Below are 12267 nucleotides of genomic sequence, written 5' to 3'. Positions count from 1 at the left end.
CATAAATGGTTCATTTAAAAATGTATTATTTACGTAAGACCCACATATTAAGAGTAGGAGAGAGAGAGAAGAAAAAAAAAAAAAACCAATATAAGAAAGAATGCACTTAGCAAGGAAATGTGATGTATGAAAGAAACATAGAAATTGAATTACATGTGAAGCGTGGAGTTGTTATAGGTATACACTTACATGGCCTGTTAAATGTAGCATTTTTTATGTTAATTGGACATTCGAAGTGGATGTGGAGGGCATTTACTTGTTTTGGCCTAAACCTCCCATTTCCTCAACTGTTAACATTGTTTGGAATGAAAATATATGTATTAGAATTATGATGAAGGATTCGGCAATGACTACAATTGATTTTGAAGAGGTTTTAGACTCTAATTTTATTAAGGTCTTTACTTTTTCGTTAAGAATTTCTAAAGATTTTCGTAATTGGATAAAAGATTGATCTAGTTAATTTCGGGATTTTATTATACAGGAAAATCTAAATCTGGAAGTCCTATTTGTTTGGTTGTAAAAGTTTTCATGTAAATGATATTTTACATGAATTTTTCTATTTTTCAATGTTTCTTTATTTTATTTTATATTAAAAAAAAATTAAAAAGTCCTATATTATAGATTTTTTTATTTTTTTTATTTTCTATCTTCAGACACAAAAACAAACGGAGCAGTTGAAAATAGTTTTTCTCCTTGTATTGTGTAAAGCCAGGTACCCGCCCCTCTTTTTGGGGTAAGGAACAATGGCCCAGCCCATTAGTTCAAAACCCTATGCCAATGAGACACTTCTAAACTTTTGCCTATTCAAAATGTTTTTTTTTTCTTCTTCTACAATAAATTTATTTGACTTGCATGCTGCGGAGCTTGAAAGGGAAAAACATCTTCGAATCATAGTATGGATTTTGCTTTTCATGTAGGTTCAATTCTTAAAAGAATTTGGGGAAGAGTTCTCTGTCTGGGAGTATGGTTATTACACTAGAGTGGGGGTCAATAGATGAGAGCGGAGTATGGTTACTACACTAGAGTGGGGGTCAATAGATGAGAGCGCACTTGGAAGCATCAATAAAATAGGTATTTCCACTTTTCATGAGGGTGGGGTGGTCATTTCGCCCTCGTTTATATCTGGAAGTAGCCCCTATAGTCTTGGACATAGTTTTTTTTCCAATGCTTTTTTATAAAATTTTACACTGTGGTCCTTTTTATAATTTTTCTTTTTTGGGTACCCAAATGCTTTAGAATAAAATGGGTAAAAAAAAAAAAAAACTTCACTTGATATTCCTTCAGGGCATCTTACATTGATACAAAGAACGTTTAAGTAATTATGATTCTAATTAACTAGTACTAAAATTGAAGAAGAAATTTTGGACTTTTAGTCCTGTGTCCACACCACATAAAGTGAAAACCTAAAGAAGACACAAACCCAACAGCATAACATAATAGTACCATAGCAATCACTCACATAGATAGGACAATAAACGGACCACCAAATATCAATTTCAAACCATCAATATTTCAAACGGTAGGGAAGGAACTCTTTTAACAGATTCCTCTCTGTAAGGCCCATAATGTTGTAAAGTGGGCTGCCTTGTTTCCCTGATGTGGGTTAGGGCCCATGCATGTCTATGCCATGGGAGCTGGCATTTGTTGCATGTTGTATGTCTTCAAAGGCAAAATGATAAATGGGAAAAGGAGCAAGGTGCTCAGCATCTCTCATCTCTTTAAAACATGATTCCCATGCTCCTCTCATTCCAGTCTTCTATTGGTTGAGTCATTAGTTCCAAAAAAACTAGCATCATGCCCAATCTTTGCCCATGATAAATAAAGGGATCGAGTTTTTCTTACCATGGTGAAGGAGAATTCCTTGATCATAGCTTTCGAATGGGTGGGAGAGGGTATCATCCAAAGGGCAGGGGGGGGGTTATGTTCAATAATTTGTAAATAGGGGGAATGCTTTTTAGCACCCTAGAATGAATGGTTGTTGAACCATTCCAGCATAATGAAGGAAAACTTTCTCCATGAAACAATTATCAACAATCTCCATATGGCTCAATGCTTTCTGAGTCATGTATGTGGAGGTTTCTTTTGGTTAATCCTATTATTGAAGGAGAAGCCCAATCTACGTATGTGTAGAGGATCCATTCTCTAAAATTTTACCTAGTCTTTTTTTTTTTTTTTATAGGAAAGATATGATTTCTAAAAGTATCTTTTGGTTAATCCAATCATTGGCATATTTCTTTTGTTTTATAGGTGAATGTACAAGCAGAGGATCCATTCTCTAAAGTTTTACCCAATCATTTTTTTTTTCAAATTTCTAAGGAACATATGATTTCTGAAAGTATCTTTTCACGGTTGTTATTTTTATTTTCTTATTTTATTTTATTTTTTCTAAATCAAACCTAGCTATCTTATGGATGCAACCATGAACTCTTAATCCAACATAAAAAGTATTAGTTTTGGGTGTAGATCATTGAAGCAGCAGAATAGGGATTATTGTCTCCTCTCTTTAACAAGTCAAGTGGGGGTGGGGGGTGGGGGGGGGACAATGACAGAAAAGGGAAGGAAATTAATGGCGTCGGTTTGACTCCCATCAATGTCGTTGTGAAAGTGTCTTCTGGATTTTTCTTATCATCTTCTTGTGAACTACCAAACTAAGAAGAAGCTGTGGAGAGATCAGTAGGTTTAGTATAAGATGAAACCTATATATTAATTAGGATTAACTTGAAATATCACAACTTTCTGTATCAACTTGAACAATTAGAATTCAGAAATAACAAACAAAACAACATTGACAACAACGATCCTTGTACTTATTTGGTTGGCAAATCTTCAAAAGATTCCACTGCTCCAAAATGTGAATCCTATCCATTAATGCTCTTTTGCATACTTTTCTTTTCCTTTTCCTTTTTTGGAAATTGACAATGATGGCTAATCATACACATAATCTTTCTTCTTCATTGTAGACTTAAAGTTGGGAAGATATTTTTAGATTTCAAACCCTGATTTCTCTCTCTTGTTTTGTGTCTTGTCAGTCCCTCTTTAGCCAGTCCCAACGATGTGGGGGGGGGACAATGATAGAAAAGGGAAGGAAATTAATGGCGTCGGTTTGATTCCCATCAATGTCATTGTGAAAGTGATGAGCACAATTATGTATGAAATCTAGGGTAGTAAAACATGCATTTTTCATATTTAGAATAGAGTTACCTTGGGTTTTACTCTATTTTTACAGGTTTTATATTTTCAAGGCCTTGAGGATTATCGGACGCTATATCTTCAATTTTACACATAAAGAGGTAATATTTCTTTTCATGGTTGCGAAGAGGATGAAATTCTGAGCAAGATGGACGTGTTCAACTAAAAGTACACATTCGTTTGGTCACCCGTACAAATGATTATTCTTTTCGGGCCAGAAAAAGAATAATGGATTAGAACTGAACTGAGATGCAGAACCAGCCCATTTGCAGTTGTCCTAGAGGTACAAGGAATATTCTAAATGCCAACAAGGATCGATGGATCACATCCTTAAGTGATTGAAGATTCATTTTTGGTAACAACAACTACCTAGCGTAGTTGGTGAGCTATGGTGTACAAAATTCCCTTGCTCACGAAGAGGTCTCAAGTTTGAATCTCATTGTTGTTTTTTTAAGAGAATTTTGTTGAAGATTTCCTACTTTTCACTCACTTAAAGTACTAAGGACATGGAAGGGATTTCTACATCAAATTAGAAGCAAGGAAAATCGTGGAAGGGTTCCTAAGAAGAGAAGAAAAAAAAAAAGAAAGAAAAAAAAGGGGAGAAATAGAGATTGTCCAAATCTTCTCTCTCCTCCACATCATCACCAAAATATTGTCCAAATCACACAAAGCAAGAAGAAAATCGTCCCTTGGAGGGAGAAAAAGAAGAGAAATAAATTAGAAAAAAAAAAGGAAAGAAAATAAGCAAAAAAAATTATAGAAAATTTCTCAAAGTTTATTTCTCTCTTTTCTTTCCTCCACCTTAGCACTTTTGATCTCAAAAGATCTCACAATCAATTGTGGGTTTCTCCCTTTTAGGAAATAAAAATTTGTTACCCTACCTCCCCATTCTCTATAAATACAACTCATATTAGAAGAGGGGAGACAATTCATTCTTCTTCTAGTTTTTTTTAGTTGCTCTCTCTTTCTCTTGCTCTCTCTTTAGTTTTAGTTTTTCTTTATCTTTTCTTTAATCACTTTTGTAATAGATTTTTTTTTATTATTTCAATTAATGCAAGCACTCTTTTATTTTTATTCAGCCCTTTTATGTTTATGATTTATGCAATTGAGTTGGAATTTTTTAAGTTATAGTTCTAGGCTTAGATCTAGGTGACAATTTTTTTTCAAGATTTGTTTTCTCTGGTACTAGAAATTTCAGATTTGATTTATTTCAGATCTGGTTTTTAGTACTGGTAGTATCTCAAATCGATCAAATTTTCAGTTCAAGGGTTGAAGTTCAAGTAAGTAGCTCCTTCAGTAGTCTTCTCTCCCCCCTCTCATTCCCTCTTCTGACTACCCTTTCTTTCTTAATTTAGGATTTTAATTTCAGTCGTTATATTATTACTATCCTTTTCCCCCAAGGTTCATGGCTAGTGTATGTGTTGGCTTTGCCCCTCCTAGCCATAGAACCATCAATTTATTGCTTTTATTTTAATTGTCTCCCTTTCCCTAAAGCCAAGTAGAGTAACCCTTGTAAGAGTGACTCTTTGGTCAAGTAGGGAAGCTCATATTATGATGCATCCCTCGGGCTAAGTAGAGAAACCTGCTTGTGAGTCTCTCTCTAGCTTTTTCCCCTTTCTTTTACTTTATTTTTATTTCGGTATTTTTTTCCTTTATTTATTTATTTGTTATTATTTTTTTAAAATTGCATCGGTTATTTATTTTCAGTTATTTATTTATTTAATTTTAATTGTGTGGCTTGCATCTTTAAATTCTTAGATGACGAATGGTTAGGACGTTATTTTAGATACATATGTTTAGGACGGTAATTAGAATTAGATCACAACTATTAATCTGTTCACTTTCGCATTATTAAAAGAAATAAAAAAATAAAGTGGCTGCTCTCCCTGTGTTCGTCCCGTAGCTACACTGATCCGTACACTTGCGGTTACATTTTAAATCAAAAACAAGTTTTTGGCGCCGTTGCCGGGGAGACAGTTCCATGTTATTTTTTGCTTTCTTTTGGTAAATCGGAGTGTTTCGTTTGCTTTGTTTTGTTTTTCCTTTTCTTTTGTTGAATTCCTGAGAAGAACAACTTGCAATAATAGTTGTATCGGTGGAGGTCGCCATGCCTCACAGTATGATAAAGACAGGTTTCGCCCTGTAGCAGTACCTCAGGAATTAACCTGACCAACCCCAGATCCCTGCCGGTAAGCTCCAAAAAATCCAAAAAAAATCAAAAAAATAAAAAATCATTAAAAAAAAAAAGGTTTTGCTATCCATTCTTTTGTGCTTGTCTTACTTTAGTTGCGGGTAGTTTTCTGTTGCATGAGTGTTAGGTGGATTAAGAATCGGTTAGAAAGAAGAGATCCAACAAATAGTGACCCTATACGTTTGCTCTCTTTAAAACCCTTCAATATGGGAGACCAACAGCAAAACCCTTCACCTAAATCTCTGAAAGATAGGTTTTACCCTGCTAGAATAGCCCAACCTTCCTGCATAGTTCTACCACAAGCCCAGGGCAATATTTTTGAACTCAAATCTCAATACATCACTATGTTGCCCCACTTCCATGGGTTTACCTCTAAGGATGCATACCTATTTCTAAGGGAATTTGAAGAGGTATGTGTTTTAATTAAGATCTAACAGCTTTTTGATGATGTTGTTAAGCTTAGGTTTATCACTTTTGCATTGAAAGACCAAGCTAAGAAGTTGTTGTATGGGTTACCCACAAATTCTATAACCTCATGGGAACAGTTCACAGTTGTGTTCCTTAAGAAGTTTTCCCCAACTCACAAGACCAATAAGCTTAGAAGTGATATCCTTCAGTTTAGGCAAAAGCCTAGTGAGTCATTTTCCAAACTTATGGAGATATTCAAGGATCTACTCCAAGAATGCCCTCACCATGGCCTAGACCTATGGCATTTATGTCAAATTATTTATGAGGGTATTGATTACCCAACTAAACAAATGATAGAGTCTATGTGCCCTGAGGGATTCACATCCTTTACAGATGAAGGAAAGGCATGGGAATTCTTACTTGACTTAGCTGACAAAACCTGTGAGTGGGAATCAACCCAAGAGAGTGAAAGAACCATAGGAGGAAAAGGATATTTTGTGGATGGGATAGTAGCCAAGGAAGCCCATATGGATAGCCTAATCAAGAGAATTGAGGCTATTGTTCCTAGAGAGCCATCATCAGTCAATTTGGTTAAGATTTGTGTTTGGTGCCAGTCCCCTGGACATCTCCTAGAAGAATGCCCCAACACCTCTGGGGGCATTTCTAATGATAGTGTTAATGCCTTATACCAGAATAATCCATATAGTAATACCTACAATCCAGGATGGAGAAATCACCCAAATTTCTCTTGGAATCATGGCAACCAAGCAGGGCCTTCCAATTTCCATAATCAAGGTCAACCTGGACTCCAAAGGCCTCCCTTTGCACAACATTCTTTTTCTCAAAATACTTTTCCTAGGTTAAATGTAGGACCTCAGGCTAGTTTTCCTAGGGCCCCTCTCCTATCATCTTATCAACAATCCCCTGGGTTTACCAACACTGGAGAGGCAAGTAGAATAAGTGACTTGAAAAAAAATATGGCCCTCCTCATGACAAGCCATCAAAATCTTACGAGAGAAGTTACCCAAGTTGTCTCAATTTTACGTGAGAGGGAAAAGAAAACTTTACCCAGTCAACCAGAGCCTAACCCTAGGCATCATCATCCTGTTAGTTCACAAGGACCAACTAATGCACCATTGAATATAGTACAAGGTCAGACCCAACAAGAGCCTTCTAACCAATGTAATGTTGTTTATGCCCTTAGGAGTGGTAGAGAGTACCAACAGAGTGTTTCTATATCTTCCCCATCTATTACTCCTGTTAACTCTTCTTCAGTTGAGGACACAAGTGTGCCTCTTGTTCCAGGTTCGTCTGATGAACCTAAAGATTTTTCTGAAACTAAAGATGATTTGGTTGAGGAAACCAAAAATAATTCTTCTGAACAGGGGCAAATCCCTAACAGTCCTTATGTTCATCCTATCCCATTTCTTAATCGCTTGGTACACAAAAAGAAGGCTGCTTCCATGGATAAAATTTTAGAAGTCTTCAAAAAAGTAGAAGTGAACATCCCTCTTTTGGATGCCATATCCCAGATCCCTGCCTATGCAAAGGTACTAAAAGATTTGTGTACTCACAAACGTATCACTAGTGTGCCCAAAAATGCGTTCTTGGCAGGTAACATTAGTTCCATAATTACTCAGCCTATAGCAGCCAAGTATAAGGATCCAGGGAGCCCTACCATATCTTGTGTCATAGGCAACACCTATATTGAGCATGCCTTACTTGACCTTGGCGCAAATGTGAATATTTTACCTTACCATGTGTACAAGCAACTAGGATTAGGAGAATTGAAAGCCACTGGAACTACTCTTCAGTCGACAGATAGGTTTGTTAAGATTCTTAAAGGGATGGTTGAGGATGTCTTACTAAAGGTGGGGGAATTTATTTTCCCTGTTGATTTCATTGTGTTAGATACTAAGCCCTTCTCAACCAAGGATGAGATCCCAATAATTCTAGGAAGACCATTCTTAGCTACCAGTAATGCATTAATCAATTGCCGGAATGGTTTCCTAAGATTATCTTTTGGTAACCAAACTGTTGAGTTTTACATGTTTAGGATTGGCAAGCAACCACATATGGAAGAAAAGATCAATATGCTTGAGGATTTTCTGGATTTTTTTGATGATTTAGTTACCAACTTTGATATTGATTTTGATTCAGAATTCCAAGAGTGTATGGATGAATTGGATGATGATAGTGAAAATTTATTTTCTGAAGTCTTGAGTCTTCACACACCTGTGGAGCCCTTAGGACCCCTTTCCAATTCCATTCCCAAACCTTCCATAGTTGAGCCCCCTAAGTTAGATCTTAAGGAGTTGCCATCTAATTTGAGGTTTGCTTTCCTAGGGCCTGATCAGACTCTTCCTGTAATAATTTCTTCAAATTTGACTTCTAGCCAGGAAGATGAGTTACTTAAAGTGTTAAAAGACAATAAGGAAGCCCTAGGTTGGACCATGACTGATATCAAGGGTATAAGCCCTTCTATTGTGCAACATCATATACATCTTATGGAGGATTCCAAACCATCCACGGAACCCCAAAGAAGAGCTAACCCAGTTATGATGGAAGCCATTAAGAAAGAGATCCTAAAGTGCTTGGATTATGGAATAATTTATCCTATTTCTAACAGCCAATGGGTAAGCCCAGTTCACGTAGTGCCTAAGAAGTCTGATGTGACTGTAGTTCCTAATGCCAATAATGAGTTGATCCCTACCCATGTCCAAACAGGATGGCGTGTGTGCATTGACTACAGGAAGTTAAATGCGACAACTTGGAAGGACCACTTCCCATTGCCATTCATTGACCAGATGTTAGAGAGGTTAGCTGGACATGAATACTATTGCTTTCTTGATGGATATTCCGGCTATAAACAAATCCCAATTGCTTTAGAGGACCAACATAAGACCACTTTTACATGCCCATATGGAACATTTGCTTACAGGCGTATACCCTTTGGGCTTTGCAATGCCCCTGCTACGTTCCAACGATGCATGATGAGCATCTTTTCTGACATAGTTGAAAAATTCTTAGAAGTATTTATGGATGACTTTTCAATTCATGGGAATTCCTATTCTGAATGTCTTCATCATCTTTCCTTAGTTTTGAAAACGTGCATATCTAAGAATTTGATTTTGAATTGGGAGAAATGCCATTTTATGGTTAAATCTGGTATTGTTTTAGGCAATGTAATATCCAAGGAGGGAATTAAGGTAGATAGATCCAAAGTGGATTTAATTGATAATTTACCACCTCCTCAATCTGTTAAGGATGTTCGGTCTTTTCTAGGGCATGCAGGCTTCTACAGAAGGTTTATTAAGAACTTTAGTCAGTTAGCCCGACCTCTCACCTCATTACTTGCCAAAGATCAAACTTTTGAGTTTTCTAAAGAGTGCCTAGAATCCTTCAAACAACTTAAGAAGGAGTTGACCAATGCACCCATTGTTCAACCACCTATTTGGACTGAACCTTTTGAACTGATGTGTGATGCTTCGGATTTTACCATAAGAGCGGTTTTGGGTCAAAGGATTAATAAGTTGCCCACTGTCATTTATTATGGTAGTAAGACCTTAAATGATGCACAACTCAATTATATAATCACTGAAAATGAATTTTTAGCGGTTGTGTTTGTATTAGAAAAGTTTCGGTCTTACTTAGTTGGTTCACATGTGGTGGTGTATACTGATCATTCTGCTCTTAGATACTTAGTTCAGAAGAAGGATGCCAAAGCCCATCTCATTAGGTGGGTTTTACTTTTGCAAGAGTTTGATTTAGAAATTAGGGATAAGAAAAGAGTTGAAAACCTAGTTGCAGACCATTGCTCCCGGCTTCCCAATTCCTTGACTGTTGATTCTCCAGTCAACGGGAACTTTCCAGATGAACAATTATTTGCAATGTCCAGTGAACCATGGTTTGCTGACATTGTCAACTTCTTAGTTTCAGGTGTGACTCCAGATCACTGGTCCACCCAAGATAAGTATAGGTTTCATTCCCAAGTTAAGCACTTTTTCTGGGATGATCCTTATTTGTTTAAGATATGTCCGGATCAGATTATCCAACGATGTGTCCCTGATCATGAACAACATTCCATTCTCTCTTTTTGTCATGATCATGCATGTGGTGGACATTTTGGACCTAAGAAGACTGCCGCAAAGGTTCTCCAATACGGATTTCATTGGCCCACTCTTTTTAGAGATGCTTTTGATTTTTGCAAGGCTTGCCCCGCCTGCCAGTCTTTTGGCCATATCAATAAGAGGAACATGATGCCCCTCAACTCTATTTTGGTAGTTGATATCTTTGATGTTTGGGGCATCGATTTTATGGGACAATTCCCTAATTCTTTTGGGAATTTGTACATACTTTTGGCCGTTGATTATGTTTCTAAATGGATAGAGGCCACAACTTGTAAAACTAATGACCACAAAGTGGTGGTCCAGTTTCTCAAAGAGAACATTTTTTCCCGCTTTGGTGCACCACGTGCAATAATTAGTGATAGGGGTACTCATTTTTGTAATTGGCCTTTTGAGGCCTTAATGAAAAAGTATGGGATCACCCATAAGTTATCTACCCCTTATCGCCCCCAAACTAGTGGCCAAGTGGAGGTGTCTAATAGGCAGATCAAACAAATCTTTGCGAAAACTGTTAATCCCAATCATAAGGATTGGTCCCTTAGGCTCATTGATGCCTTGTAGGCCCATCGGACTGCATTCAAGACCGACCTTGGTTAGTCTCCCTACCGTTTGGTGTATGGGAAAGCTTGTCACTTACCAGTTGAGTTGGAGCATAAGGCCTTTTGGGCCATCAAGACTCAACTTTGATTTGTCTGATGCGAGAATTCATTGTAGGCTCCAATTATCTGAGTTGGAGGAACTTATGAATGATGCCTATGAAAGTTCTAGGATTTACAAGGAAAAGACCAAAGCTTTTCATGATAAGCACATTCTGCGTAAATCTTTTACAATTGGTAATAAAGTCTTATTGTACAACTCTCGATTGCATCTTTTTTCTGGTAAGCTAAGATCCCGATGGGATGGCCATTTTATTGTCCATAATGTATATCCCCATGGGGTTGTGGAGATTTTGAATCCAAGAACAGGGGTAATTTCAAAGGTTAATGGTCAGTGTTTGAAACCGTTCCTCGAGTTTCTTACTACTAGTAGTGAAGAGGTCATGAATCTCCATGAACCTCTTTACACTGATGACTAATTTTTAATCAGATATGACCCCCTTGCATTGTCTTTGCTCTTAATTTTTTCCATGCATTGGGGACATTGCATGACTTAAGTGTGGGGGAGGGAAACCAGTTTTTTCTTTTTTCACTTTGTTTTGTTTGTTTTTCTTTTTATTTTTGAGCTTGCTAAGGATGAAGTTCTACTTTGGCTTTTGGCTAATGATCATACCATTCGGTTGCTTGATGTATGAAAATAAAAGTTTTGACTAAGGTACCCATTTTGAACGTATAAAAACCCTGTTGAGAAGAAAGAAACAAGCATGTGTCTTGAGATGGGACTTTCTTTTGAAAAATAAGAGACCCCTGTTTTATAGTGATGGACCATATGTAAGTCTGTGGGTTCCTTGTACTTTTAATTTGGAGTGGAGACCTTCTTTTTAATTTGGCATGGGTTGACAAATGCGCAATTTTAAATGAAATGTGAAATGTGGTATAAAGAAGAATAAGAGTTGATTCCCTTGGAACTAGACAGGGCATTGCGCCTCAGGAAGCGTGGTGTCTTGATCAAAATTCCTTGGGAGGAAACTTTTGAAGTAACTCTAGCATCACTGCCTTTGTGGACATATGCAAAAAGCGAAGCTACATAGTAACTTGGGTGTTTGGTGTTTGCTCCACCATGTCATTCAGGCCAAAAGTAGTGGAGTAGAATAGAGTTTATTATTCTAAAAAAAAAAGAAAAAAGAGAAAAAAAAATGTGCAAATGTCATTATTGCTTGGTAACATGTTTGGTCAAAAATACTCCAACGCCTTAGTCATTGGTTCCCTATTTCTTCACAAGTGGTTTTGCCCTAAGATAAGGATGTTTTGGAAGAGACGAGGTGAGTTCCAAATTAAGAAATATACTAGTGCCTGGAATTGATAAAGGGTAATAAAAGTTCAAGTGTGGGGGTCCCTTGTAAGAGAAATTATCTTTGCTCCGGATCGATATGAGCCTTACCTTTAGCCAAGGTTGGGATTTGTTTATTCTGAATTTTGGGTGTATATTCACTGCAAACATCCACGAGACACAACTCGTCCACTAGGGTAACTTAGGGGTTTAAAGGCTTATTGCACATGCTAAGTGCAACCGTGATGCCTACGTAAATGAGTTAGGTTTTTTGTTTTTATTCTTTTTCTTTTTGTTTTGCTCGAGGACTAGCAAAGTCTAAGTGTGGGGGAATTCTGATGAGCACATTTATGTGTGAAATCTAGGGTAGTAAAACATGCATTTTACATATTTAGAATAGAGCTACCTTGGGTTTTACTCTCTTTT

General features: G+C 37.0%; 1 non-coding gene across 1 annotated transcript; it reads right to left on the bottom strand.

The window, feature by feature from the left end:
- Window positions 1–5973: 5973 nt before the first annotated feature.
- On the bottom strand, window positions 5974–6080 carry LOC122071507. The gene has a single exon (XR_006138195.1). It is a non-coding gene; the product is annotated as a small nucleolar RNA R71 (small nucleolar RNA).
- Between the last annotated feature and the right edge of the window lie 6187 nt (window positions 6081–12267).

Source organism: Macadamia integrifolia, unplaced genomic scaffold, assembly GCF_013358625.1.
Source record: "Macadamia integrifolia cultivar HAES 741 unplaced genomic scaffold, SCU_Mint_v3 scaffold_244A, whole genome shotgun sequence".
Taxonomy (NCBI): domain Eukaryota; kingdom Viridiplantae; phylum Streptophyta; class Magnoliopsida; order Proteales; family Proteaceae; genus Macadamia; species Macadamia integrifolia.
This window is presented reverse-complemented; position numbering and strand designations above follow the sequence as displayed.